Consider the following 26,477-nt stretch of genomic DNA (forward strand, 5'->3'; position numbering starts at 1 on the left):
ATTGATTTTTTTTTGTTTACAAGAATGTTAATTTTCTCTTTAATACGAAAAACTTCAGTGATTTTAGATTTTATTGATTCAATAATATTTGATCGGAGTAGTTCACCTAAAAAGGTTTATTTTATTTTTTTTTAAATTACAAAACATTTTTTATATGGCCTAAGTTCACATTCCTCAAACGTAAACTCTTCAGTACTCTAAATTGTTTAGCAAATAGGCCCAAGTCGATCGAGTTGGACCATTCGGAGCGGCCGTAGCGGCATCGCTCGATAAGTAATGTCATCGACACCGGTCGTCCTCCAAAGGTCGCGCAGCCTCCATTTGCATAACTACCATCGGACGAAAACGTAAAGCGTGGACCGTGGACGTATCATCTGCATCTACCCGGATCTGTTTTTGTAACAATGCCGCGGAATGCGGCTGTCGGGATTAACCCACCTAATGGATACGGGGTTATCGCACCATAGCCACGCTATGATAAGTGCGTTTTTTGTTGTTTACCACTCGGATTTTGAACGAACGTGTTGTTCGCCTACATGATTACATAAAAACGTTGTAAGTTTATAGTAGGTAGGTGCTTGATTCTGATTTGTATGGAAATCGCTTAACAGGTATGTGTTGTTTGACCGGCGTATATCATTATGCATTTGTCTTGCGCTATTTACTCCCGTTGGACCGGGGTGCTAATGAATTTTCATTATATTACCTACCGGTTGCAGATGTAAAAATTGTCTTTATTATTTGCGTATATCGCTGATGCCGTAATTGAATGTTTGTTTGAATCGGTACTCGATTATTTTTAGCTTTGTAGTAAGCGCGCGTTTTGCTGTATAAATATTGCAAATACAAATATATTAAGTGCGTTACGTGGGTTTGAAAATATTTGATTTATTCGTCAGCATCCGAATTAATGGCTGTTGTCTATAGTGAATTTTCCAGGATTTTTATTTGATCTTTTGTAGCTAAAATAATAACAACATCTTCGCACAATTTATATCGATCTAAACGTTATATTTAATGATGAAACATATCGTAGGAAGTCATAACTTTAAAATATGAAAAAGATGGTTTTGACTTCAACATTTTGTGATCAACTCATGACGCAATAGGTACGACAAAAGTTATAAAGGACACATTCCTCAAAGAACTGTTCGATAGAGTGATACATAGAGTGCAAGACCTCGACCTTACACCATCCAGGGCCTAACCATACACGCGCCGCGATAATTTCTCGGAATCGTGTTGTATATAATATGTGTTTTTGGTGGTGTCGCGTCGTACAGCATTCCGCGACACCTCGGCGCTTCTGCGACCGTTGGAGCGACCTACGCCGTGTTTCCCCGCTTTTTGTTCATCTTATATGTATGTGATTAATTGTATGGTTAGTACGTAGTAGGTAGTTAAAATTAGGAAGGTTGTGTTAAACAGCTTAAACTGTTTTCTTTTCGTTTACAAATAGAATATATTTTAAATTCAATTCGTAAATGATAGGATAGGATGATGATTTGATGATACGCAAAATTGATGAATAATTAACATAAAATAGGTAACTAAAATATAAGAAACGGCTTAAAAACTATTTTTTCCTCAGCGGAATGAGGAAAAGTTACACAATGTGTTGCGCAAAATATATCGGTAAACAATCAAGATATTGACCAAGTTATGGTGTTTACTTATATAACAGTATTACACTGTAACGTATTGTTGATAATAGGAAATGAAGAGATGCTTGTTAAAGTAGTTTAGCTCACACCCCTGATTTCTTCTGAGAAACAAGAGCCGGGAATAAAATGTTTAAAAACGGCAAAAATACAGGACGAAATATATTTTAATGATAATGATCTGGTAACCCAGGTTTCGGATCCGGGTAGCCGTGCGCAGGCGCCGGACGAGTCGCGACACCGGCCGGCGTCTGCTGAATTAAATTATGTAATCAATTTCGATTCGATGCGTTTTGTCCTTATATGTTTATTGACACGAATTCATTGGGTTTTTGAGATGTTTGAGTTCAATGTTAGATGGTGAACTTACTATAAATGGGACTTATATAATTTGAGTCGTTTTGAGAGAAACAAGATCAGGAAATGTGAATAGTTCATTGACTTTGTACACGCCACAAACAGTGTAACAGAATGTAATAATGAAATGCAAAAATGAAATATTTGATTAAGGACAGGACTGTAGTCTTAAATGGCTCTATATTGGCTCAGTAAATAAAAATAGATTTTTTGTTTATATATTTAATAAGTATCACAACAATAAAGCATAAAAAATTGCGGATTGTTTCCTTTGTTTAATTATTTTATCGTGATCAATTATTATATTTACGAGGCATGTCGAAGTTGTCCGACCACAGTCAAAATTGTGATAATATCTGTGCCACATTTTATTATGATAATAAAATCCTGTTTCTGTCACATATAATATCTGTCAAGCCAAGATCAGATAGTGTCTATAAAAAAATGAATCCATGATTCCTTTGGTCACGACATCACACGTGAACAGCTGGACCGTATTCGCTATGTTTCTGTTAGTACATCAGTCAGAATCGACATCCGAAATCAAAAATTTAACAATAATTCCAAAAGTTTTCAAACTTCGGTCAAGTGGATAGTACAAAGTGGTTGCAAATTTAATACGTGATATGAAATATTGTATCGAAAACTTCCTTAAGTTTGCAGAACTTTTGGAATTTTTTTCACGACCATACAGCAAAAAAAAAAATTATTTGCAGTTCCGGACTGCGGACAAGGTTGCAAAATGAGATTTATTGTCGTCCCAATGTACCATTCACTTGACCGAAGTTTGAAAACTTTTGGAATTATTGTGAATTGATTGTCTTGACTGACTGGAGTATAGGAATAAATTCTCATAATCTTATGAGTAAGAAATGAAAATTAATAATGTTGCGGATACTAAAATAAAATTAGACGGTTCATAGCCCACAGGACGTCTGTGAGTTCAGCAAGTCTAATATTAAAATTTATAACTAGGTATTAATTAGAGCTCTTACATTTGAAACACTGTAACTGCATTCTCAATGCTTTCATATTGTTTTCAAATTATATCCGTACTAAACGAGTACGAAATAATCCTGTCCATCAAAATAGGCTAAAATTAATACATGAATGATGTTGTATATTTAAATTTCTCGAAGATTCTAAAAACCTTATTTGGTTCTACATGAGGTCCAACATAATTTCCAATTCTAATGATGAATTCTTATTAACGAATCTGCTTTTAGACGTTAATGTGTTGCTCTGGCGCCAACCGCTTGTTTTGGTACATTATTATTCCGACTTTTAAATAATTTGTTATTGTTTATCATCCGACGCCCGTTGAGATCCGTTCGATGGCGACACCGATGGAAATTATTCCGTGACGTAATGAAGATTTACGTCGATATTTAGAATTGATTCTAAATTGGACTTGTTTTTCGAATTATATCTCGGATTATTCAGATTCTTAACATTCTTTCGTATCGACGTCTTTAATGATATGATGATTGAGATGTTTATTATTCACTTCTGATTATCATAGTGTTTATTTGAGGTTTAGTAAAAACTCGTGTAAGAACTTCATCCTATTTGGTACGCGCTGTTTTTCTGTGTTTAAAACACTAGTTACATTAGTCAGATCATTTACAAGGCTCCTAATGACTCAAATCGAACTTAAAAGGTAAAGTACCTTTTAGTTATAACAGCAAAAGTAACAACAAAACATTGGCTGAGATCGTATGGAATTCACGGTTTGTCATTGGCAGTCGCTTTGAAAAAGTGCTATTGAACAGACTGCATTTCTATCGTACATTCCTAACGTGCGTCAAACTAGAATGGTATTCATTTACAAGTGTTATTTAAGCACATCCTGTCTAACTTTGAGTTATCAAAACTAATCTATAATTATTTAGTAGTAGTTGCTGCTGTTAACCAAACTCAAACGTTCCAGACCTCAAGGCTACCCCACAATAGATATTTAAATCCAGATTTTCAGCTTTGATTTTCAGATTAATTTATTTCTCATGTGTAAATTTTCTATATTTATCTTAATTTCTCTGCTTCTGTTCTGTGTTGTCAACAAATCTTGTAATATCTCCATCAACGTTTATTTTATCATCCGGTTTCCTCTAGTTTAAAACAAAGCTGTAGTTTAATGTATATAATAATAATAAATTCTATTGTTAGTTTGTCCATTTACAATTTCTCATACGCTGTCGTAATTTGAACCTTGTTCTAATTAGTTTAAATTTTAGCACCTCCACTGTGATTTTTAACATGCTCGCTTACTGATTATGCAAACTTATTATCACTCAAACGTGTATATAAAATTTTAATTAAAATGTGGTTCAAGTTTTTTAAGTATATTTATCTTTAATACCAGGGTTAAAATTAAAAAAAAAATTGATAAAATTGATATTTATATCCGTATGAATACCATACATGTATTACAAGAAACCTTGTTATTGCATAAGATATTATTATCTTTTTAAAAATTGAATTCTATTAATATAAATATTGTTGAATTTTTCATCCTCACATCCGCTATCATAATTATATACCATATATGATACAGTGTGGTTTTTATAGCGATTTTTGAGTACCTATGGATGATGTTTAACGTTTTCTAGTACCTTTTTTGTATTTAAAATGGCGTTGTAGTTATGCTGTTTTGCCGTGTTACAAAAACTCAGGGAAAACACATTTATTACATCTTATAATATTAAATATAAATCATGATATATTAGAAAAAAATGTTGTTGATGTGCCTTTTTTCTGGTTTGACATTCAAAATGTAAGTCAGGATCATCCAGTGCTTTTATAGCTCCTTGAATATTGAATAATGTGTTAAATCAGTGCCTTCTTTGATTAAATTTTCCAATAGTTCATACAGTGCCGACTCGTAAACTCAAACCGGTGAAAGATCTAGAAGTGGCCAAAAGTGGATCATCACAAAAATTCCACGCACAAATATGGACATTAGCATTAACGATTTCGTCTGTAACTGTAATAATGTCGGTAGCGCGTCCGCGTACATCCCGCCCGTTAGCATTTCGCCGATGAACAGAATTTAGCATCGACGGTAAGGTGCGACGACCTTCCTTTGTAACCGTCTTAAAAAAAAGGAGGAGGTTTTCATTAAGACTATTTTTCTTCATAACTTTGGCACATATGTCGTGGAATAATTGACCTTGACTGACATAACTATTTTAAGGTGTGGTTTCTGCTACTGGAAATGTTATGTGATAAACATATATGTAGTTTTAAAAATAACTGCGATGTCGTATGTCGTATATCGTGGGAAAATGACCATAAGTAACTTTTTACTACAGCCGATGTTGGATTAACATTATGTAGGGAAATATCTTTCTGTCTCCTTGATGTAATCATTTTGTAATTATGTAAATTACTTATCATGTTTTCAATTACTGAAACTAGCGGCAGCTTTAGAATTGCTTGCTAGTTGCTACTATTTCCTTTAAAACATTGCCGTAGTCAATTCCTAGAATTTTTTTTAAAATAAATTTCGAAATCTATTGGCACTCGAAAACCGAATGAAATAAATTTTATTTTCACATCGGCAAGTGCTATGAATACAGACAGTTCATTCACAGCGGAAAAGTTTAGACGTATATTTGTATGTACGACGGTTATCTGCAACGGTGAGGCTCGTACTCATGCATATGCATGTAATTGTATGCAATAATTGTTTGCACGGAGGCTATGAGAATGGCGAAAATTCTTTGTGAGATAACAACGAGATAAGAGGAATTTTAAATAGCTATATTTACTCTTAAGGCTTGGAACTTGGGAAGTTTATTTATTTACCTAATCGGTAGTTAGTGTTCGGTAGTGTTTCTGTATTTACCAAATTGACAGTTTTTTTAGGTTGTATTATGGACTACAAAGAGCTTAAAAAAATTCAACTGATACGTTCAAACATGAGACTTTTCTCTTGTTTATAGTTAAACATGATTTTATCTTTTTGAGACACATTGGACTTTATATTATGTAAGTTAGTTTTGTACCACCTGGTGTCATATGCAATATTCCTATCTTCGATCTTCGATCGCTCATTTAGATGCTCCATGTGTACGATATTGAAATGTTACGTGTCGGATGCAGGTTTCCTCAGAGATGGAGAAAGTTCTGGATATATCGTAAAACAGTAAAATCACTGTATTAGTTATATTGAAAACCTGTAGTTTATTACATACGTATTACACGCTTAGAGTATTTATAGTTACACGTTTTAAAGCTGCATGTACATCTTCAATACATGTTATAGTATAGGTATATCTGTTTGGTATACTTAGTTCTGTATGTGTTGAAATGTTTCGTTTGGGCTCTGGATAATTATTTTGTAATTTTTGAATCGCATAAACCCATCGATTTGAAAAATTAGTTCATCAGCAGAATGCTATATTATTCCTGAACGGCATAGGATATTTAACAAAAGTAATAGGACTAAGCTTGATGTCTGCTATGTGTTTATCGCGCTATAGCCAGTAGCTATATTATATAAAAGGGAAAAAGGATATTATAGATATCCTAAAGTACATTCACACCAATAAATGTCCACTATGTTTTTTGCAACGGATGCCTAGAAAGCCTGATCGTATCGCGAATCAATAACTCACAAGTCGAGGGAAAGGGAGCGTCCGTCCTGCGACGCCGCCCGTCGTAATATTAATTGGCGGATATCGAGAGTTTCCACAAGTCTCGATTGCTTGCTTTGTAGCAAATGGCTTAATTGAGATGTTTGGTTTATAGTTAATTGCTGGTTTCGACGTTAAAGGCTTGGTGTACATGTGTTGGCGGGATTGAGTTGTTTTATCGGTAACGTTGAGGTTATAAATATCTTTTGGAGGGAAAATGTATGAAAATTGAAAACATTTTTTAAATTAATTTATACACCCTTGAGTATTGTATGTGATGTTGTTAAACATTTTTGGCCACGTTTATTTTCATTATGATAACAATAAGTACGCTAACTGACATAACGTTAATATCAAATTAATTTTTATTAGCTCATCGGAAGAAAGCGGAAAGTATTGAATCATTTAATATATAAGTTAACCAGTTGAAATGTTTTTATTATTATTTAATATTTCAACAATTTAAGCATTCAACAAATAACATCTCAAATAGATATTTTTCTTAACTATTGCAACAACAAAAAATTGCATATTAAAAGAGCATTATCTATCTTAATAGACGTCTTAATTAATGTTCCAAAAGAGATAATTTATATACGTATTCTAATGTTATAAAAATATAATGTTTGTATCATATTAATATTAATTAATTCGTGAGCAAAATGAACTATTAATACAGTGACCTTCACCTGTGGCCTGGTGTCAAATGATAGTAAAGGTCTTGATCTTAGAGTGGTCTGTGATACGAACAGGTGTTTAGCGAGATACAAATAATATGAGTATCAAGGAACTTAGCTCTTAGGCTAATTTCAATATGATTCTAAAGTGAAAAAATATCTTTGGTCTCTATTCAGACTAAATTAGTTTTTGATTAGTTGAGAGAGAGAGAGAGTTACGATTATTCGGTGAGTGTTATTTTTACCTTTAATGTACTTGGTTGTTTTTTCAATTTTTTTTTGGATAAGCGCAAGAGACGTTAATGACCAGAATGGCGCGAATAGCGCGCTTTTTGTAATAATTAAAAAGTTTTAATTATATTCATTAATTTGCCTAAGCATTGGATATTTCCGTCCATAAATTTCTGTGAATTACAATAAATTCCAATTTCGTATTATTTTTTTGCTAACATTAAAATAAAGTTAGATAAAGGCTTTTAATTTACAGGCGCCGACGCGGTGTCGTGCTAATTAATATTATGGCTGCTAAAATATGTCGGATTTTTGTGTTTTTATGTTGTCTCCGCATTCCTCGAGTGCCGATCGTATGCTTCGGCGGCGCGGCGGGAAACCCGGCCGAAAAGCCGGCACTAAACAAGCGATTAACGTCCTTTCTGCTGTTAAGTGATGGCACATTATCCTTTCATCTGACCTCTCCTCCATTATTGACCTCACGAATACCACACAGAGGAATAGCAACTTTATTTTAATGTAGCAAGGCATAGTGTTACATGCAGGTTATCGTTGGCGCCAAATATTTAGGCATAAACGGAATCGTCGGACACTGTTACCAATTTGGTAAAGTGAGGTATTCGCTTGGTGATTAATGGTATAACAAATATAAACATAACACGGTCTACTTGGCTTGTAACATTAGCATAACTAATAATATAGTTATGTTGTTCTGTTATTCTACGAGCCGTCACTGAGACGCCAGTGGGTTATAGGCGACATATTTTTTTTTCTATGTTTCTGTGATATTGAGTGCTATTTTATTATTTGCGTGAACTTTATCTGTTTGTGGTTAGAAATTTATTTAAAGTGCCATTCATTTTAGATAAGTAGTTTAGTTTTGTAGCTTTTTTATATTTATTTAAGATTTTATTTATCTATACTAATATTATAAAGCTGAAGAGTTTGTTTGTTTGTTTGAACGCACTAATCTCGGGAACTACTGGTCCGATTTGAAAAATTCTTTCAGTGTTAGATAGCCCATTTATAGAGGTAGGTTATAGGCTATATTTCATCACGCTACGGGCAACAGGAGTGGAGCCACGGGGGTGAAACCGCGCGGAGCAGCTAGTCAAGAATATACGCAGTAATATTCATCGATTTGTCGCCAACAAATAACATAAGTAAATATGTGATTTGGCGGTATGAATTTTCCATTATATGCGGTTGTTTGCAATGTTACGATCTAGTAAAATTTGTCACAATCTCGCCTTCCGGGTTGTCGCATTTGTCATATTGTTGTGTGTTTTGTCTTGCAAGGTTTTGCATAATATTATCATATTCGGTTATTTATTTTCAAATGAAACACTCTTATATTTTTCCTTAACTATAACGGAATCTTTTCTGCTATGATTAATCGTATTCATATTTCATTCAGCCACTAAAATTCAAAACATATAATGTGTCTTCGACGAAAAGTTCAGTGACATACCTATATCCTTCTATTTATACAGGATGTCCCACTGTTAGTATATTTCGGAACAAAATTCACCTTATTATTTATTCAGTTTTAAATAGTTAGATAGGCCATCTTATATTAGTCACGATTATCTCATTTAAGTATCTTTTCCTTCACGTAATAGATTCTAAACCCGCTAAGGAAATCCAATTACCTGCTGACATCTCATCAGATTTACTTTCAATATTACACACATGTAGTGGTGTGTATAACGTTACTGTATAGAGTATGTGTATGTGTGTGTGTTGAAGGAAATTCACTTTTTCACAAGTTTCCGAGATAATCAACAGTTTGAGTTGAAAGACATCGTAATATAGTGAAATTCTCATAGTTCATTGGGGTTATGTTTTGCTTATCTACTAATGATTTATAATCGTGCGTATGATATATTATGATTATGTTAAAAGGAATAACTGAGGAATTAATTTGGTATGTTCCAACTTCGTTGGGTTTTTCGTTGTTAACGTCTATATTGCTCTTAATTCTAAGATCTATAAAATTATTTTAAAGTAATGTTAGTAATTAAGCCTTGGAGAGGTTTTTATGACTTTAAATCTGCTGCTTTTAATCCATAAACAAAACAATTTTTTATTTCTTGTTGAGTATTTATTTCTCAATTTAATTTATTAGGCATAGTATAATCGAAATCTTTTAATTTAAATGAAAAGATACTATAACGCACAGCTAGTTATAGATATAGATATGTTAGATATTAAATATAAATTGTACATTGATTACACTATTGACTGTACATCAATCGTAAATCATTATCATTAATATGTAATTATAATTTGTTATAAGAAAGTTTATAATTGTTTGGTGTAATCGCAGCGTGAACCTGAAAACTTGTTCCAAGGGAATGGAAAGCTAATGAATTGAATTAAAGTTTAGATTATCAGTGTACAGAACAGTAATAATCGTAATCTATATTATTTTCTCATGGTAAGAGCGGCGCAAAGACTCGGCCTCGACACTGACAATGGCGACTTTCCACTTTCCCGCGCGTTCCCACAAGATGGCGGACGAAAAGCGCGCGAAAAAAGTTTTCAACGAACGATACGATGTTATTATGGTTGTTATGGCTGCATTTAACATTGCGTTGAATAAGTAATTGTTGTTTATGCAATAAACGTTTGTTATAGAAGTATAATTAGAGTCCATTAATGGTCATTGTGCGCAGCGTATTTTTCCCAATATTAAACCAAACACAAAACTTTGGTGGTGTAGTCGAATGTAAACAAAGAAACGAAAAGGCACTAGGAAAAGATCACATGTCTGATATCACTTATCTGATGTCGATTAATGAATTATTCAATATGCAAACATTTTAAAATATATTGACACTCATGCTACCGACAAATTTGTCGTTCATTATTCTAAGAAACGTGGGTCGAGACGAAACAATCATCTTCGGTTATCCTTTGAAGCGTGGAAAATGAAATACGACTAGGTTCTCTGTAGCTTTAGTAATATAAAGGTATTGTCACACTTGTATCATGTATGGTCTTAACCAGTACGTAATGTACTATTGTTTGAACATTCTTAATAAATATTAAGTTGAATATACTTTATCAAAAAGGTGGGAAGGCAATCTTTGAGTACCTACAGCTACAGGCTACATTTCAAAATCGCATATCGCTATGTTGAAATATACATCATCTGGCCAATATATTTTATATAATGAGACTTGTAACCTCACTTCTAAGTTCTATTCCATCGTTATTTAGGAAATTAAATCTATTGGTGTACACGTAGGTACTAAATTATGGTGTCACCTTTATTCCAAAATTTTGGCATACGAATGAGACATGTTCCTCTGTGCCAAAGTCGTAATTAATTTTTACGATTAATGTCTCCGGAGATAGTGTATCTTGTGATGATTGTGCTGCTATTTCTGATGGTTCTTAGAAAATGATAAATTTCGTTTGCTAGTTTATATTAATCATTGGAATCATCTGTACTACAGAGATCAGGTTTTGGCCATTAGTTTGTCCAATCCATAATCATAATATTGGTGATAGTGTACACATGTGTTTGTAGATATGCTCAGTTTACATTGTAGATTTTCCTTTCGTTTATGTTTATAATAGACCGGACTCTCAGTGGAGTTTCGTTTGCAAAAATAGCGGATCTAAATCTGACTTCTGATATATATTGTATAGATCCCAGACATCCTATAAACAGATGTTGCCAACCAGTTTTGTGGTCCCCCTGCCCGCACCCCGGTAATTTGTGATCCCCATATCGAAACTCGCCATCTTTGAATGCTCTCCCCACTCCCCCATGGAACTATTTCACTGTACGAACTATTGAATCGTAAACAATGGACTATTGTTAATTATTTAAAATAATAATTTAAAAAATATATTCATGAGTTTTCAATCTATAGTGGTTTAAAGTTAACTCAAAAATGGACCATTTTCGTAAATTTTCTAAAAAATCTTAGAGAAAGTGTAAGAAATGTATATAGTATGCTATATATTCGTGATCTACTCAATAAGTTCTTTCATTTGATATCCCACACGGCATGTTTTGGAAATGTTTATTTTTTCTTTGTATGCCATATTTAATTACCGGGGTGCGGGGAAGGGGACCACAAAACTGGTTGGCAACATCTGTCTATAGGATGTCTGGGATCTATACAATATATATCAGAAGTCGGATTTGGGTCCGCTATTTTTGCAAACGAACATCTCCTTGGAGCCTGCTCTATAATGTCCTTTCCTCACGCGAACGATCAAAAAAGTTATAGAACTTTATGCAATGACGTTGACCAATTGAGTATACACACATTTGGGCGATTCATTATAATTTTCATATTTACTTCTTAGTAGTTTTATGCAAACCCAAAATAGCCAATATTAAACGATGAATTGCCATTTTATTTACGATAGCAATAAGCATCACAGGATTTCCTACATCGTGAGTATTGAGTTAGTGACATAATAACAAGATTACCGTGAGATATATAAATTACAGTGTTTATCCGTTTTGAATATATCGTAAAATCAATTGACGCAGGTAATTGTACCAGAGGAGCGAAATAAAATTAGTAGCACTATGAAACTAGGTGAAGGTATGAGGTTGGGTGGTATACGTAATGGTCATTTATTTGAATAATTTAATTAAATGTCAACTTATTTAATGTAAATTTTAGATGTAATAAAAATGTTATCTTTTTATGTGAGCTTTAACGTTATTGACCCAATAAACCATTTTGAATATCTAAACATAAGGCACGTTAATAATTTTGAAATATTTAATGGACGGTAATGTATTGAGGGCATGCATAACCGCACTCGAGTGCCATGATCGATAACTTAACACATGAACCCTAATGATTGATCATCACAAGCCTGTCAGAGTTTCTGAGGCTAATCACGAGGTTCTCCTTGAAGTGAATCCTGTTGGCGACGAGCGTGACAACCAACATACACTCGATGTATCGATAGTCGATCTATCGATACCGTTACTAGATATAAACGCATTCGACCGACTTATCACAGAATAATGTGAACGTTGCTAATAACGCAAAGGTCAATAGCTATTGTATAGCATATTGAATTTTAATCGGTTATCGCACGGAAACATACACGTAATGGTGTTATGTGTTCAAATTATTAATAAAATAAGTCACGGTCAGAGATTGTGATCTCATGGCACGGCCTGCTATTAACATAAAAATCGACTCATAGAAATATACCCTGTATTGTCGATCTGATTAATACAAATATCACCTGCTGGCTCGTTAGACCGAATGACACCAAGCAATCCTTGAAGTACATGTAATTATAGAAACTCACATGGTCTATTTAGCTCAAAGGTGTCATTAGATATGTTTGTCTGATTTAAGCGTTTTACATTATCGAGAACTAAGAACACGCCGACGATTATTATCAATTTAATGGCTTATATATTAATTTGGTCAACTCGTTTCTATTATCATTTAAATTCTCACATCATTTTATATCAATTTACGCTATTGTGACAAAAATGCCGTTTGTAGTTTTTTTTGTATACCATTATCGTTATTTTATATTGTGCTCTAAAAACATTCCAAATTTATGGCGAGGTCATGTCTGGGTCTTAGGGAATAACCAGACAGCAGAAAATAAATTTAATCGCATTTAGACAAAAGGTGCGGCCGTGTGACCCTCACAATGTTTCGCTCGAGTAGTTTCTAATCTTAACAATGGCGTTGGAATTCCATCTGCGCTTTTTTTACTTGCATGTTCATTGTGAATATTTGAGAGCTCTGGTTAGGCGGAGTAAAAATAAAGTGGTCTTGCCATTTCAGTATGAGTTACTGAGGCTTCGCGCCATATAAGTCAAATGCAGTTTTTCTTTATTTTTAGGAATTTTAAGGATATTGGTTAGCTTATTCCACACCGTCGCGTGGGCGGGATGGTGGAAGATTTAACGAATCTTGTTATTTAGTGTTTTGAAGAATTTCGTATTATGGCCCGATAGTAACATAAAATGGTATTAGTAAATTCTCAACCGGCTTAAATTTTATTTATCCTGTTGTAGCAGTATTTATGCAAATATTTACGACGTTCGAGAATGTTTTGAAATTTAAAGTAGTTCGATCTAAATAAAATTGCATAATAAAACTAATATAATAGTATCACTAGAATAATGTAAAATTAAGACGGATGATATCGTAGTTTGTTAATATCCTATATTACTATGCGAACAATATGTGGTACACACCAATAATTATGACACTTATTACTCGATAAACAAATGCAAATCATTACTCTTACCAACTTGTTCGGCGGAACAACATTAATAATGATAGCCGTAGCGAAGTCGGTCACGAAGCGTTTAGGTCAATAGATGGTGCGGTCATCGGAGCGATGCGGTCGTGAACTTGACACGAGATCTCGAGATGATCGCCGCGGGGCAGGATGCTCGATTGTTGGTTTGCAACTGCTGTGGGTGGACAAGGTCAGGGTGTTTGCAATGGTGTATGTTAGATTTGGAGATAGGGATGTTGAAGAAGTAAGGAAAGAAGTGAGTGTGGAATTGGAAGATCAGATTAAAGAACATCTATTTTGAGTCCTTTGATCTACTTTGCACAGGAGGATTAGGAAGACATTGCATAATATGAAAGTGAAAAATACGTTGATGTTGGTGTTAGTCATGTTAGTTTTTATAAAAGAAGGATTTGATAAATAGCTATTATTTCTTGTAAATAATTCGAACAACAATCGTTAGTGTGTCCTGCTGTCCAAGTTAAGTTCTGTTTACATTTAATAATTTCTGTCTCCAAAACTTGTTTCGAAATTAATTAACATGTCAAGAAATTTATGGCAGGATTGATTATGAAAATAAATTCCCTTTAAAGATTAATGTTAAACTTTATCTTTGACGTCCTGCCATCGAGGTCACAGAAAAGTATTCCAACCGTAATTGTGTTAAAGAAAAATATATTTATTATCGTAAAATGTGGAATGTAGGCTCCGAAACAGCTAGTTCCGTGATTTGACATTTATTATTTATCTCATATGCCACTCGAACATCTGTCGAAGAAATTAAACTTCGGGTTTTATGTGATTTATGGTTTTGCATTGCATTAAATTAAGTAGCGAGGTCACATACTTGCATATGTTTTACGGCTGACGTTTATATTGCTAAAGTTTTCCGAGCTTTTGTTAACGTTAATAGGTTAATTATTGACGATTCATATTAAAGAAGTGAACTTTGTAATATTCGGTGAAAGTTTAATTAGTTGCTGCGCTGTAATTTACAATCTTGTGACAGATAACATCAACATACACAAATGTCATCGATTGCCCGACCTTAAACTGCTTCCTGCTGTTTCTCTTCGTTAAAGATATTGATGTTTTTTAGTTTAACCTTTACAGTATACATATAATCTTGAATTACTGATGATTTCGCAGATGAATCTAATATAATAGATACCAAGAAAGGAACGAGTAAAGATAAAGTGCACAGATAAACAATACCAGCTATACAAGTACTGTGGTCCATGAACTTGACCATTATCCGGATGCGCCCGCGCATCGGTCAGCCATCTCGCAAACACATTAACTTTGGTTATGTAATATTTTTGTTTTCAATGTTAACGTCGCATTTTTATGTGTAGCTAGGCGATCAACCTGTTTTTTTTATTACACTTCATCTATTACGTATTTTATGTTTTTAATTATACTTCTTAAACGTTTTTTAACAGTTCTTCACTAGTTAAATGTCATTTCATTTCCTATAAGGATAATGTCTACCAGTAGTCACTATCAATTAATGAACAGGATAGAACAAAATTAATGTGTGATCGGATAAATTTACTGCCTTAATATGAATATAACATTAAAGTAAAAATCTAGGTTACATTTCATCATTATCCACCTACGATAAACGCGCAGTACTAGCGTGACCTTTCCCAATAGAGTTTTGAATAGCACTAAGATCAAATATCATAGATCAAGCATATCTAATTTTAATTTAACAGCTTATCATCATTGTTAAAGCAACATATGAGTAACGTTACGAGAGAAAACTATAAAATTTCGGTAATTTTTTTACCAACTTGATATGCGATCGGACATAAATTATGAGTATATATTTTTATAGCATTGTTGATTGTTGTGAGTTGTAATTATTGCAATGTAATGGCATTCTAACCTGATTATATTGCAGACTAGATAGTCGGTACGTAGGATTTATATTAAAGTAAATCTATTAAGCATAATTGCATATGTAATTAGAAACAAGCAATGTTAGAATATTTGTTCTTGGGAAATGCTGTACAAAATCAACCCATTAAAATTTCCTATAGCAGAAGATTGTACTGATTCGTAGTATGAGGTATTAAATCAGGAAATGTATATTGATTTTATGTCATTACTTGTAAATAATTAACTTGATGCAACTGCTGACGTAATACCGGGTCACACAACTCGTCTTGTTGTTCTGGGTCTCCCGGTGATGGATGTCGCAGTGTTATCTAATTAAATTGTTTCGTGGTATGCGGGAATAGTAATTAATGTATTTGTTTGAACTTTTATTTACTGGGAAATTTTAATGATTATTATATCACCATATCCATCATATACCATGTTTAAAACAAAATAAAGGTTTTATTTATTTTATTGTATTTGATTGTAATACTTGTTGGCTTATTTACTTTTGTATCATTTGACTAATTTGTTCCAAGGAAGGAAAAACAAAGTATGTACCTAATTAGTTTAAACATTGATTAGAAAAGTTCTCAAGCAAGTTTCGGTTTGTTTTTCAAATCACACTTGTACTGTGCATTTTTGTGGCTCAGCTATAAAATGCGATACTTAATTTTAAATGTAGAGATAACATACATGTCGTAATGGTATCTTAAATTTAACGCTACCGATTTCCTAAAATATTTTCAATTAATGCATCTGAGTGCTGTATGTACCTATATTTTAGTTATTAGTAAGTGTTAATTAGGAAGGGTATAATTTTATGTTTTTAATTTGATAGCAATCGTAAATTTAAGAAGCCAACCTGCTCTTAAAACAATCCCGCCCATTATTCGTAGGTAGGTGCCTAACCTTTGCAAAGTGAAATGAAATGACTCACTATGTATGATATCCTTGACTCTATACACTATGTGTTCTGACTAACTTTGCACTGTTAAATGGTAACTGAATGTTTTATCTAATATCTAATACATTATTGTTGCATATTTTGTTTTTAAATCTTTGATATGGTAGTTTTAGTGGTAGTTAACTGTTAGTGTCTGTTTCTGTCTTGCTCGTTTTCTTATCTTAGCTTTATCGTAGTTTTATGTCCTAGACACAAATAAGGTTAATTTGGTATTTAACGTTAACTACTGTCATTTACGTGTTGATATGTACTTTCTAATTGAATTATTATCTTCTTTGTTTTTAACTATTTAAACTGATGAACTTTGCGATAGCCAGCTATTTCATCCAGCATTTCAAGGAAGTGATACAAATAGCATTATTATCTTTTATAATCTGCATAATATTATTATAATACAGCTTTGTTATTATAATACTATTTATTAATAGTGTTGCAGATATTTGTAATGAGTAATTTAATCAGATTACTTGCGTATATTTACATACCGGTAGACAGTTGACAAGTTGCACATGTTGAGTGTGTTTTTGCCAAGAAAGCATGTTCTAGTAAATATACTGCCTATATAAGTATACTACTAATTTTGTAGGTAAATGAGATTTTCTTTCAGTTACTATTTAATTTTGAAATTTTCTATGTGTGTAATTGAATCAAAAAAATAATTGAAAATGTAAAGCTTTATCAAATATAAATCTTATTTTCGGAAATAATATTATTTTAGGCCACAATGCATCATGTTTAAGAGGATATCATACGTCATGTTAATTTTTGCGAGATGTGTATTCTGGATAATTTTATGTAAATAGAAAATTACAGTTAAAAATCTATCCCATCCGTTCATCTCAAATCTCAATCATCATTTAAGAAGTATTTTGTATATACATATATTATTTCATACTTGTACAATCCGAATTTAAAATTAATCCTCTATGAATGAGGTTAATACGTAAATCAAGATAAAAATAAATCGGCGTCGCATACAGTTTGTTCACGCGTAATTTGTCGTTATAATTTGCGATGAATGTCGCTGAAATACGCAACTTATTCACGACGTTGATGAATACGTTCATTATAATACATAATGATGACTAATATATTTTGGCCAAAAGTAAAGAAATAAACTTGATTTTATTTAACCATTAAATTCGGTAGGTGTAACAATTAATAACGCTGAGCTTTATCGTCTTTTTAATGAACTGCGATTCGCGTCATTAATCAGAGTTTTAATGTTTACTGATTTAATTAACTTTTAATAAGCATTTTAAAGGTTTTTATAGGAATAATCATTTGAGTCACGAAGGTTGCTGAACAATTTAAAAGAAAAATAAAAGTTGTATCGATTGTACATTTCGATACAGCAGTGTAACTCGCAGCCTCGCTACGCTAAGGCTGCATGAAATTTTCGTAAAAAGCTCAATTTATATTCAAAGTGCACGACGCGAAACTAGTCCATTCATCGAGATCACGGATCGATGTTGCAAGATCGTTTAGTGTATCGTAAATTTACGTGGAAATGGGTCAGATGCGGTTGTGTGATTTTTTGAACATTTCAAGGCTTTGCTGCGAGTCGTTGACCCAGTAAAGTGATGTTAGGAATCGTGACATGCGCGCGCTGGGTCGAGACTGGAGAGGAGCGAGTTGGCTCGTTCCTTTGTAATTACATATTTCGGTGCCAAGTGTAGCATGCAAATGGATGTCTTTCGTGATGAGGACATATAAGGCGATGTAGGCTATCGCTATCTGTGTGCTTTGCGCTGCTTTGAGAAATAAAACTGAAGAAATACGTCGGCGACGATAAATGGGAAATAGAACTTGCGAGCGACGATGTTAACGACGTAAGGCATTATTACAAGTTCTCTTTGACTTATTTTTATAATAACACGTCGACAAATTTGGAAAATCCACATATAGGTACTTAGCGTTTTTTTATGATTTATGTACGTAAATTAAATCATTTACAGTCGCATTTTACGTATAAGGAATTCCTATATAATTTATAACAACAATTAAACGTATTTATCTCATATATTTACTCACTGAGAGCAGTGGTGGCTCAGTGGTGAGACCTCGGACTTCGAATCGATAAGTCCGTGGTTCGAGACCAGGCGAGCGCGCAGGAAATAAATTGATTTTTCAATTTATCTGCGCATGTTGTAACATCACCACTGCTCGAACGGTGAAGGAAAACATCGTGAGGAAACCGACATGTCGAAGAATTAAAAAGTTCGACGACATGTGTCATCCGCCAACCCGCACTTGGCCAGCGTGGTGGATTATGGCCTGTACCCTCATAGGAGGCCCGTGTCCCAGCAGTGGGAACGTATATGGGCTGATGATGATGATGATGATGATGAATCTCATATAGAGGTTTTATAAGGAAACTCAAGTAAAACGAGATATTATAATAACAAAAAGACTATTGTTATAATCGGTTTTGAAAAACCTTTGGTATGTTAATTTTGCGGAAGATTTTCCTCATACATGTATTAACAGTGGTTATTAAAGACTAAGGGCGGCCGTACACGGACCGCTCGAGCAGTTAACGGCTGAGCGCCGTACACGGACGGCTCGAGCGGTCGGTCGTTGACGGCTCGAGCCGTCGGTTGTTGACTGCTCGAGCCGTCGCTACCAACCGCTCGAGCCGTTGATTTTTTGACTAGTCGCGTCATTGATTTTCAGGGGGGGAGGGAGCCGTCGACGGCTCTAGCGCAGTCAACGGCTCGAGCAGTCAGTGTATGCCTCACGACCGCTCGCGAGCAGTCGACGGCACGACGAAATTTCATCATGCAGTTGACGGCTTGAAGCGGTCGCCTCAGCTCGAGCGGTCATGTGTATGGCGGTGAATAAATGTTCATAGTTCACCGTGCGGTCGCGGCTTCAAGCGGTCGGTCTCAACTGCTTGAAGCGGTCCGTGTACGGCCGCCCTAAGAGTATCCGTTGCTAATGTTATTTTGTTCTTTTATGATGTTTTATCGACAGTGATTAATTTATATGGAATTATAATTTATATTGGAATAATTATATTTTTGGAGTTCATTTTTCAATTTAATTAAATGAAATTTAATTTAATATAACTAAACCCGCTTAGCTTAGCTTAACCTTAATAACGAATTCAATAATATTTTTGAAATGATTGTATTGCATTATGTATCTACTTATCTACCTCATTCCAAGCTTTTTTTCGTTTCAACAGCTGCGATTCCTATAATATGTTATTATGTAATACATATTATAGGAATCGCAGCTATTATGTATTATATAATATATATACATATTATGTATTAACAATTCAATCTGGTTGTGGCGTCACTTCTTTGGAAATAGTATCTGAACTTGTAGTAAAATATAAATGGAACTGTGGCGTTTGTAATCCGTTTATAAATAATTTCATCGCTTATTACTCAGATGAGCCGTCGCGACAAACATCTCAATTTAACGATATTTTCTCGGAAATTTTCATTCATTTGCCAAAGGGACGATTATTATTTGTATCGAAATAAACATGACTGGTGAGTGGTGGCCACTGTAACAACATTGAGGCAATTCGTCTTATAATGAAATTATCGCGAAGTCAATGAATCATCTACTATCATTGACTAACTGTTGTCAGTGACCTTTGTGAACTAGCTGGTGTGCGCGGTGTTGACTGTATATTTGGTTTTAATGAAAGGAAAAATTATATGACTTTTTATTGCTTAATGTTAAGACGTTTCTTTCTTCTCTTTTTCTTAAAGATTAAATTTAATAGCTTAACATTGGGATTATAACAGGTAGGTACAGTTTTATAAACTTTTTTGGAATTAAAATCGTTCGCACATTTAATTAAATATTATAATAAATGATGGTAACGATAAAGCTAATAAAATACTGCAATGGTTTCGGTTTCTATATGGAGGTAAAGACCAGACCAGACAAATTTGTCTTATTAAAATTTATTTTTTTATTACAATTATATTTTATGTTAATACAATATATATCAAGGCTAGAACAACTTATCACAATATAAATAAAAAAATATTAACTATTTATGAGATGTGATTAAATTTTTACGATAGTCATCTTTTTGTTATTGTGATCGTTGCCCTAATTGGCATGCGAGAGGCTTTGAAGTACACGCAAGGTTGAAATAGTTGTCTTGTGGGCGTTTTAGTGGTTTACCTATATGAAGATTAAAAAAAAAAAACAAAAAAAAAATTGTGTATAAAATATAAATTGTTAGGAAAAAATTGACCTGAGTTTTTGTATGGTATTTTGATGTCGGGTCTTTTGAAATATTGGTCTGGTTTATGAAGAAAATAGTACAAAAATACTTACCTTAGACTGATATAATATATCCTGATTGAATCAAATTTTTTGTTATAAGGAATTTTGTGCATTTATGAGCTACGTGTCAAAACATAAAATAAATAAATTGTCTCATGATGAATAGTGATTACGAATTAACTGGATATTCAGCATTACTTGCAAAATAAAATTTTAATGGGAAAAATCTATATCTGAGGTTTAATATCAATTCTTTGTCCCGTAGTTAACATTTAGTTTGAGGAGTGGTTTAAGGTTTACTATCACATATAGACACGATTCTGTCTTGACCAATTTGATTTATTGCAAACGTTTAAACACGTTTCATTGTTTCATAGACTAGGTTTTAGCGCTGACTGTTACCTGTATTAATTCATATTATTAATGACTTAGTAATTCATAATAATTATAATGTTACGTGTATACGAAATCAAGATGAAGAATGCATGATTCTTCAAATAAGACAATTCCCATATTTCGATTTCCGTAGAGATTTTACGTGGAAGATCTCTACAAAAATAAAGATGAGAAAGTAAAACGTAGCTTTATGGAAAATATAAAAAAATGTCGCCTAAAACGTGTATTCTTTTCTTATAATTCATACAAACATCCTTTTTTTTAAATTTTCTATTATGTATGAATAATAGGTATATCATTGTTTATAGTTTACAAATTGTTAACCATAATATCATAAAGTGCCTATTGTTTCTCGATGTTATTATTTCGCAGTTTTATAGGTCATCTGTTTGTTTGTTTGTTAATTGAATAATATGTGAGACAAAATAAAGTTCGTATATACTAATTATTATTTTAATGACGTAATAATACTGTATCTATTTGGCAAGATGTTTTATCAAATGTTAACTGTTTAAGAAGTATAGGACCTAAGACTGAGCCCTGGACGACCCAATGGTGTTTACCATCAAACTTTATTATATCAATAGATAAATCAATTAAAGATGCACTGTTTGCTTGATTGACTTAATTCTTCTTTAATTTATTGTTGATCGGAATACCATTTAAAGTAAATAACTAGAGTAGGTAATTTTACTATCGAGGATATTCACGACCTTGCGAGGACGTGCCCCACGTTGTCCTTACGTGCAAGTGCATTAGTGCAGTCAATATTAAATATTGGTTTTTAATGATATCTATATTTAGGTATACCTTTATTGAGAGGGAAAAAACTGTTTAATTGTTGTGGTTATCTTTGGCAGGATTGATTTTAAATCAAGTACCATGTACCAGTTAAATCACGTACATTGTACAAATACATTATTTACGTTATGTCTTGCAATTACAGTGCAAAAGTTTGTTTATAATTAATGAAAAACATTTCATGTGCATTATATTTTAATAATTCTTGTCACTTGGATAGTGTAATTATAAAATTTAAATTAGATTTCAAATTTGACTTTAATATCTTGCAATCAGTTGCTTTTTAATAAGACGGTTAATATCTATACACCGTTCGCTTTGTTCTCGCTGCACCTAATAATAACGAATTTAAAGGCGAGGCCTCTTAAGGATAATTAAGTGAATATAGGTATTGTCAGTTTCCCGCCAAACCGGCCGCGGCTTGAGCTATGCAGTATGCACGTCCGCGTTCCGAGTCCCTTCTACTATAATTTTATATAGTATATTCTCAATATCCGCCAATATACGCTATAGATCGAGATCATGATGCATTTATGTGCCGGCCTTGACTCGCTAAAAGTATCCGTTTTGTTTCTATAAATAAACGTCGCGGTTTCATGCCATTATTTAATATGAATTGACACGGATGTAATTGTTCGGTAGGTTTGTTGTATTGATGGTGATATTTGTCGTGGTTTGTAGATGGAATATTCTGGAAGGATTAATGGTATATGAGGATGAGATAAACCTCGCAACACGTTACTGATAAAAGCATTTTGGTAAAGGCAATTCTAAAGCTAGCTTTATTTCTTTTGGTATTCATATTTACTGATCAGCTGAGAGCCTTTTAGGATAAGGCAAGGATAGGTAATTTTGATGTCGCCTGTGTGCATTCCTTTGTGCGACTTTATCCGTTAATAAAGCTGTATGCTATGTTATGCGTTATGACAACTTTTTAGCAAAACATGTTCCATGGAGAGTAACATGAGAGTAACTTATCATTGACATTATAATTTTCAGTTGCAGTATACTCGGAAATATGTAACATTCAAATTCAGTATAAACTTCACTTCACACTTCACACTTCATAAATTAGCGGTAGTTACGTCGATGCATCGAATGGATAACATCCGAATAGCGAGGTGTAATCGCAAATACATAAATACTGTCGTTTCTTCAGACTTGAGATTATATAGTGACATTTGAGTCAAAAATAGCTACATCTTACAGCGGTATTGAAATATTTAGCTAAATGCAATATCCGCTAAATACCTCAGTTGTTCGGATTATGACATACCTATAGTAGATAATAATATTTAATGTGTAAAATATAACGATACAGTAAATAATAATATTATGTTATGTTTGTTAGCAGCGAACTACAACGTAACTTCGATTCAACAGTGCTTTTAACAGCTATTTTTAATAAATTGTAATGACGTAAAGATTTTTAGTACACTGTATCTAAGACAACACTAAGTCAATACATAAAAATACATATCTATTTTTAATTTTCAATGAAGTGCAAAAGAAACCGGTTGTTAATATTGAGTAATGTCGAGTTATGCAAGAATGTGTCAAGTCCATATCACAAGGCACTTCTTATATGCTTGAACTTAAAGGTGTAGTGCTAATTGGTAATAGATGCACGGTTTGAATAGTTGGCATTTTTGCTTTAAATACAGGGGACTATGTAGTTCGGTTTAAACAGAGTTGGAGAGGAAGTATTTATGCAATATTGGAGGGTTTTTGTAGTTTGGCTGCTTAAAAAGTATTGGATGTAGAATTTAAGAGGTGCCAAAGTTATTTGAGTTTTTCTAACTTCAGGATTACGAAAAGTTGATACCTACATAAATAGCAAGGTATATATTACCCTAAATTAGTACTTAAATATTCAACTATTAAAGTTTCTAAACATACTTTGATTGGAGTATTTAGTTTTTGTACGATTGGAAGCTGATATCACAAGAAACTTGTTAATATCGATGTTTCGATACAAATTGTTGAAAATATGTAACAAGAAATCGGTATTATCGGTGTGAAATAGTATCGAAAAAGTGTCCCACTATGTTCTTATATATACACTTCCCCTGTTCGATATTGCAATGACAATTATATAGTTTTTGTGCGCAACTTTGCTGATCAAACAAAAAGGTTTTATACGAAATACGCATCAATTTATTAAGGGAGTGTTACATAGCCAATAAATAATAATGACACAGTATAATAGCATTAAGTACGCCCACTCGGTAGATACTTATGTATGTGCGATCTAATTTTTACACTGTTGTTAGATCGGTATCAGTTTAACCGGTTCAGTGGCAATGTAAATAGAACATGTTCAGTTTTTATGTATTACAAATGTATATTCATTTATACAAGGGCGTTGATAGGGTGTTGAAGTTGTTTAAAGGTGGGTAGCTATGCTGCGTATTGCAGTAAAAGTAGTTGGGGACCTTTGTTTAGTTCTTTATTTTTATCTTGATTTAGGGGAACTTTTATACTAGTATATCGTTCACAAAAAGTATGCTTAATGCATACTTTTAAAGATAAATGCTAACATTAAAAGCAAATATAAAAATAGCGGTTATGATGCAAATAATAGCATCTATGTTACTCCTCGATCGATACGTTATATAAAATTGTAACGAGTTCGCAATTATCCCACTATACAATGGACGAATCGTTCATAATAATGAGTCGAATGTGTTATATAAATACGAGTTAAAACTCACGCGTTGATAATTAATGTGTTGTCCATTAACTCGGTTCCCATATTTATAATGTTATGAGTAGAAAATTGGATAATCTGTCAACTTCTAATGTGTTTCCGAGAAGTGTTGTTGTTGACTTGCTCCTTGGTTGAATACAAAAAAATCCGAGTTATGATTTATGTGGGTATTTGTAAAACTCGATTTTTTATGTTGGTTTTTCTAAGGTACTGGTTTTTTCTTGCTGATACTTTATAATACGTACTGAACTAATATCAATGTGAGAAAATTGTATTTATATTGTAGTAATGTTTATTCATACATAAACATTCCTTCGATAATAAGTACCATATGTGAGATTTTCAAATCTGCATTCTCATATTATCATTTTGTGTTTGATATGTTATTTATAATGGGAAAAGCTATTGCGTATCAAATTGAAATGCCTGCGATGAAAGCTACAGGGAAAGCTTATTTAAGAAAGTAAAGCTGTATTTCAAGCTACTTATGTTGAGAAGATAATGATTAAAAGTAACTTTAAAAAAATTAATCGTGCTACAAATAATGCTATGTAATCTATAAAGACATTGCGACCAAATCCTTAGCTCAAATTGAGACCTCTCATGACCTAGTCGTAAACAATTGAATTGAACCACCGTTTAAGTGAATTCATTCGCTGAAAACACATATAATTGGTAATAACAACGTAAGTTGAGGTAGGACAGATGTGTAATTGTTGCTCGCAATGACGTCTAATTGTTCTCCTGCAATAACAACATGTTTTTACATACATTTCTGTAATCGGTCCGATCATTTAAATGGCTATTGCTGGGCATCACGATAGATAATTCCCGGAAAAGTGCAATTTTGCTTCGTTGCGCACGTCAGCAATGGTTGGTGCGTCAATTGTGTAAACAATGTTTGTAAGGATATTTTTCTACGCTTATTTTCTTTTGATTTCAAATTATACCTTATTTTTATGTATCTATTCTTTGTTGCAGTTAGTATGCACTTCATATGAGCTGAGTTAAAATTATAAGTAACCATTAATATATTATTTATTAGCATCAAAATATTTCTCAAATGTATGTATGAATATAAGTCTAACACAAAAGCTTTGCTTAATTTAATCAGCTTGTAAATTAGAGAGAATTCTTACAATTTATTAACTAGGCTTCACTGATAAGTACTTTGTAAATAACTAGTTAAATCTGATAAAAAGTGTCACGGGAACACTGATCATAGTCAATTCATAGCATCCGCTCGTCGACCGCGGACGTCAAAACCAACAGGAAAGTACGTGAAACTTACTTATTACACTTCGAGAAAGCACAGCCATACATAACAATTATACATTAAATTATATGACACGTAGACATTTTCGAAATTGAGTGAAACTTGCCAAAAGTTAAATTTCCAATTGGCATTGCGTTATGTCGTTGTATGTTGCTTTTTATGCCGCCTCGTGCCACCTTCGCTTTCCATAGCGGGTGACGTGTGAAAGTGCATTGTTTTTTGCTCGTCACTTACATTATGAAGGTTCATTTGTCTTTGTATATTATGTTGTTTGTTTGAATGCAGAAAGTATTGATATATTATCGTTGTTTATTATTGTACCCACAGTTGTACCTAAATAAAATGTACCTACCACCGATTGTTTC

General features: G+C 33.1%; 1 protein-coding gene across 1 annotated transcript in view; it reads left to right on the top strand.

Annotated features, from left to right (window-relative positions):
- The window catches only part of LOC123701400 (N-alpha-acetyltransferase 15, NatA auxiliary subunit), an 81,800-nt gene that overhangs the window by 18,339 nt on the left and 36,984 nt on the right, over positions 1-26,477 (top strand). The gene's annotated exons all lie outside the window — the stretch shown is intronic.

This window comes from Colias croceus, chromosome 21, assembly GCF_905220415.1.
Source record: "Colias croceus chromosome 21, ilColCroc2.1".
Taxonomy (NCBI): Eukaryota; Metazoa; Arthropoda; class Insecta; order Lepidoptera; family Pieridae; genus Colias; species Colias croceus.